Here is a 5,889-nt window from a genome sequence, read left to right as displayed (position 1 = left end):
GGCTGCCACACGGACTCCTCCGTTACTCCACAGTCAGAACTGGTGCTCAAAGTGTCATTTAAAACTAAAATAAGACGGGGAGCTCATTTATGCCGAAACTACGGTATTTTCCCAAGCCGCCTGCAGGACAGAAGAATAAAAAATTTATCCTTAATAGCATTTTGCTGAATTTTGCCACAGGAGTTTGGAAGGATTCCAGTCTGCGTTACATCCCCTTCCTCGGCCAGCCTCCTGCCTCTCATCCTCCTCTTCGGAGACTCTGCAGCCAGCCTATCTTCTCTTCTTCCTGCCTTCACCCCGGAGACATGTCTGGACACTGGTCACCCCACCCCAGGCAACTCTGGGAAGGAAAGGGAAAGAACAGACAGCCCCATAATCAACTTCCCCTCCCTTTCCCCCTCCTCCGGCCTGTAGATGTGTGAGAAGACAGAAAAACAAGGGTCGTAAAAGACGCTAAAAATTAAGGGGATTGCACAGAGAGGTGGTGAAGCAGGGTCCAGAACACTAGATGATACAGGGATAGCAATAGTTATGCCTTTAAAAATCAATATATGTTTATGAATGTGTATTATGTAAATGCAGAAAGAAAAATCTAGAAAGATACCCAACAAACTTTTAACAATGGTTCCTCTGGAATGGGGCATGAAGTGAGAAATAAGAAAAACAAAGAGGGGACTTCTAATTTCTGCTCCATGCGTACTTCTCCGCTGTTTACATTTTTTAAAAGTAACCTTTTAAATTTTAATTTAAAACATTAAAAGGGGATATCCAATGAGATTAAAAATAAATTCAAACTGTATTATACCGCTTTTTGGCAAATATGGGGGGAATTGCCATACGCTACCAGTGGGAGTGTATACTGATAATCACCTGGAGGATGATTTTTCAGTATTTGTGGAAATTTAAATATACAAGCCAGCACCCAGCACCTCCATTTTTCTGAGATGTGTGCACTAAAGAGACAGGCAAGGACATCCACTGTGGGACTGTTCACAATACCAAAGACTGACATCCTAAAAGTCCCTCCGTAGGTGGCTGGTAAAATAAGCTATGGGGTGTCCAAACCGTGACATCCACTGCAGCCTTTAAAGGCACGAAACAGAGTTACGCATGCTGAATGAGGGGAGCTCTGGGTACATACATAAGTATATGCAAACACATAGAAGGAGGCCTCCAAAGGAATGCACCAAACTGATCCCCGTGGATGGCGGCCACCATGCTGTTCTCCAAATACTTCTGACCCACTCCACTTCCTGACCACCTTGAGGTTGGCTGGGACCATGTGACCATGTCCGGCCCGTGAGTTGTGAGCAGCGGTGTCCCAGGATCACTTAAATGATGCTGGGCAGTCCCCGTGAGCTCTTTTCTCTGGCCACGTTTCTTTGACCAGCCACGTTCAAGATAGTGGCTCCGCACCGACCTCGTCCCCATGAGCAGATCCCCCTCCCCACCGAGATGTACATGTGGCTTTGAACCCTGGAGATCTGGGCCCTTCGTCTTTACCCTTGTGGAAGAATAACCCAGCCTCCCTCCACAGGTGCTCCGTGTCACTCCCACCCAGGCGTTAGGGGTTTGGGCAGCTGGGCCAGGCCCCTGCCGGCCTTGTCTCCCACCACTGGCCCCGTTCTCTGCTTCTGGCCACAGCTGCCCCCATGACGCCAGCAGACCCCGTGAGATTGAGAACTGTGTCGTCTTTTTTTTCATTTTTTCATTTAATTTTATTTATTTTTTTATATAGCAGGTTCTTATTAGTTACCCATTTTATACATATTAGTGTATACATGTCAATCCCAATCTCCCAATTCATCACACCACCACCCCACCCCACTCCCGCCACTTTCCCCCCTTGGTGTCCATACATTTGTTCTCTACATCTGTGTCTCTATTTCTGGCCTGAAAACCGGTTCATCTGTACCATTTTTCTAGGTTCCACATATATGCGTTAGTATACAATGTTTGTTTTTCTCTTTCTGACCGACTTCACTCTGTATGACAGTCTCTAGGTCCATCCACGTCTCTACAAATGAGCCAATTTCATTCCTTCTTATGGCTGAGTAATATTCCAATATACCACATCTTCTTTATCCATTCGTCTGTCGTTGGGCATTTAGGTTGCTTGCATGTCCTGGCTATTGTAAATAGTGCTGCAATGAACATTGGAGTGCATGTATCTTTTGAATTATGGTTTTCTCTGGGTATATGCCCAGTAGTGGGATTGCTGGGTCATATGGTAATTCTATTTTTAGTTTTTTAAGGAACCTCCATACTGTTCTCCATAGTGGCTGAATCAATTTACACTCCCACTGACAGTGCAAGAGGGTTCCCTTTTCTCCACACCCTCTCCAGCATTTATTGTTTGTAGATTTTCTGATGGTGCCTCTTCTAACTGGAGGTATCACCTCACACCAGTGAGAGCCGTGTCTTCTTCTCGATGGCATTCCAGAGTCGAGCACTCAGTAGATTTCGGCCAACACTGGTGGAATGAAATAAATGAATACACTTCTCAGGAAGGGTCCAAGAGACTTGACGCGACCTTGTCTGATCTGGTCCCAGAGGAAGGCGGAAACTTTCCATAATTCTTCGTTTTTTCACGGCAGCAGAGAGCACTGGCTGCCGCCCCATGGCCATGCTCCGCACCTCCTTCCTGAGCAACAGATCCCAGCTAATGGCCTACGGGTCCCTGCTGCCCTTGCAGCTCGAGCACAATGAAATGAGCGTGGATGCCGACTGGAGCTGCGGGAGGAGGGGCTGCTTAAAAGGTGGACAGACAGCCGGGGGTGCCCCTTTTGCCCTGTCCCCTGTCATTGACTGAGTTCCTTCACAAGCTGACTCTCAGTCAAGGATTCAAGTGTAATGGATTTTTTCAAAGTAGCGCCATGGGGAGGTGAGTCGGAGAAAGGGAGGAACGAGTGCAGAGCACACTGATGGGCAGTCATCACTGTGGGCAACGACTCAGTGCTGCTGGGACCTTCGGGGAAATGGTACAGAACACGCCTCTCAGACTTATCCCACCAGGAGGCCAAGAAGCTGAGGTACTTACCCGCCAACTCTTGTTTATCTCTGAGGACTGCTTGAGGGCACTTCCTGTTCTCAGCTCCTGTTCCTGAGCTGACAGTGATCTTCTGGCAGAGTCATGGGGGCTTACAGTAGGGCAACCTTGGCCTATATAAGAACAGTGAGAGTCATCAGCAGTTCCTCTTACACTCCCAGTCCCTTTCTTCCTCCCTGGAACACAGAGTTTTTGTCCGGCGTTTCAGCAGCCACATTCGACCATGAGGCAAACCTAGGTATGGAAACCACACGCTAAAGATGGAGAAGCAAAACCACAAAAACGAAAACCAAAAACACAAGAATAATACCTGGGTCCTAACTAATACCACAGAGCTGCCATCACAACCTACTTTCAAACCAGAGAGGTAAATAAATTCTAATCTTAAGCTACTATTATTTCAGATGTTTGTTAGCAGCAACCAAATGCTCCTAACTGACAGATCATGTAATGGCCATGTTCCTCATTCCTGTTATGAGCTCTAATAATGCTGCTATTGATGATCATGGGAAGAAGGAGGAGGAGGAGGAGGAGGAGGAGGATACTATAATGATACAAAAATAGTAGCTAACACATAATGTTTCTTCTGCACTTAAGCACTTTATGTGCCTTAACTTGTTTAGTCTCCATAACAACCCCAAGAAACAGATACTATTAGTATTTCCATTTCATGGATGAGACTGAAGCACAGAGAGGTTGAGCCACTTGTCCAAAGTCACACAACTACTGAGTAGCAAAGCTTGGATGTGAACCCAGGCCGTCTCGCTCTGGAGCCCAACTCTGACCCACTACAATGCATCACCTTCTCCCTCAGCCTTTCCTGACATCCTTGAAAAGCCATTTCATTCCCCCACCTGCTCCCAGCCTTGAAACTTTCCAGAATGACAACTTTGATACTTCACATTATAAGTGAAATAAACCCATCAGGCTTAACAAAGAAAAGAATACAATTTCTGAACAAGCCTTTCTCAGGACAAAGGTGCCTCTTTGCAATTTAACAAAGCTCTTTATAGAAGATGGGATGGAGGGTGGAGAGAAAATTCCTCAGAACCTAACGAGAAGGCGTTGGGGTCCATAAAGCCTTGGCAGCTGAGGGCACATGGACCTTCCCAAGCGTGTCCAACAAGAGAGCAGCAGGGCCTACCCTATGCCGGACCCTATGCCGGGCCTGAGGATACAACCGTGAAAAAGACCACAGAGATCTCAGCCTCCTAAAGGCACAGTCTGGGGAAGAGTGAGGCATTAATCACGTTGTCAAAGGCATAAATGTAAAAGTATGATTGTGATAGGAGGGTCTGACCTTGACACATGCAAAAGGCCCTGTGGTTGAAATGATTAAATGTGATAAAACTTAAACCTTTTAAGACACAACATGCTGAATGGGAACATTATGGGTATTTCCTCGGGCTGATGCCAGCAAGCATTTGCATCAACTAAGAAATTTCCCTTGTCGTGACTCTGCGCTCCACAAGCCACCTGCTGGCTTGTCTCCCACAGCGGGGTCTGCTTAGGAGGAGAATTGGGCTGATCACTCAGCCCCAACAATAGGTATTTCTTATTATAAGCAAATTCGGTGGCATTCTGGTCTGATGTAAGAGCTTGGTTAAGATGTGAGATGGGCCCAGCTAAGCAAGCTGGTGCAATCAGGGGTCTCGGCCAGCGCTGATGTCCCTGACCTACTCTGATTTCACCCAGATAATCAGCCCCACCCAGTGAGCCAGCCCTTTGCAAGTGGACATTCCCCACTCCACCCCTCACCCACTGGAGTTACTGTGGGGGTTAAAAATATAAGGGGCTTGGGAGACAGGATGTTTCCTTTTTATCATTTCCCAGATTTCAGACAAGTTTCTCAGCCTGGCTTCAGGCAAACCCGGTGCTGCAGGAAGCACTCAGCTCCTGCGTCTTTCCAGACATCAGCTGAGGGTCTCAAACATCCTAAGAGCAAATGTAAACTTTGCATTCTGTGTCTCCACGTGAAAGAGGAGGCCGCTGGCCCCAGCAGCAAACAGAGACTGCATTTACATGTCACCCCATGACCTCATTTCTAAATTCAAACAAGGTAATGTCTCCCATAATGGGCTGTTGAGGCCTCCCTGCCCTGAGAACGCATATTTTATCATCGTCTTGTTGGATCAGGATTCAGAAAGGGCTCATCAGCCACCTGACAAAGCATCAAGGCGTCCCTTTGAAAGGTTGTTGCCAGCTGTGAGCCCATCACCATGAGTCTGGGGGGACCAGGCCAGATGCCAGCTCATCTGCCCACAGCTTGGCCCCATCCTGGGGTCCACCCTGTTTACAAGACTCCCCCCGGGAAAGATGCTCAGTGTGGCCGGGCCAGAACAGGTGCAGAGAAGGCCATTCCCACGCCAGGAACTGCTTCTTCCCTGCCAGGGCCAGTGTCAGAGGGCACCTCTGGTCCGGCTCACGCTTTATTATTGGGGACATTGAGACCACAGTGGGGTAAGGACGTGGCCAAGGTCACAAAGCAAGTCAAAGCACAGCCAAGAAGAAAAGAGAGAAACTCATCTTCCCTCTACCACCCACCAGCCAGCCCAGAGGGGCACGGCAGCCCCACCCAACAGGTCACCCAGACTACTCACGTTTCAGGACCTGGCTGGGCTCCGCCTTCTTCCAGGCCCCTCCTGACCATTCAGGCAGGCGGCAGGCCCCTTGCCCCAGCCCCACGGTCCCGAACTTCTCCCAGCACATCACTGAGCCCTGTGTTGGCCTGGACACCTGTCTGACTCCTGACACCTCCTGACAGACCTCACGAGGGCAAGAGCCGAGGTGTGTGCCTTTATGCCGCACCGTGGAAGAGGCACCCACGCTCGCAGATGTAC

This window comes from Balaenoptera acutorostrata, chromosome 15 (assembly GCF_949987535.1).
Source record: "Balaenoptera acutorostrata chromosome 15, mBalAcu1.1, whole genome shotgun sequence".
Taxonomy (NCBI): Eukaryota; Metazoa; Chordata; class Mammalia; order Artiodactyla; family Balaenopteridae; genus Balaenoptera; species Balaenoptera acutorostrata.
The sequence above is the reverse complement of the archived record's forward strand: the minus strand, read 5'-3'. Positions refer to the sequence as shown.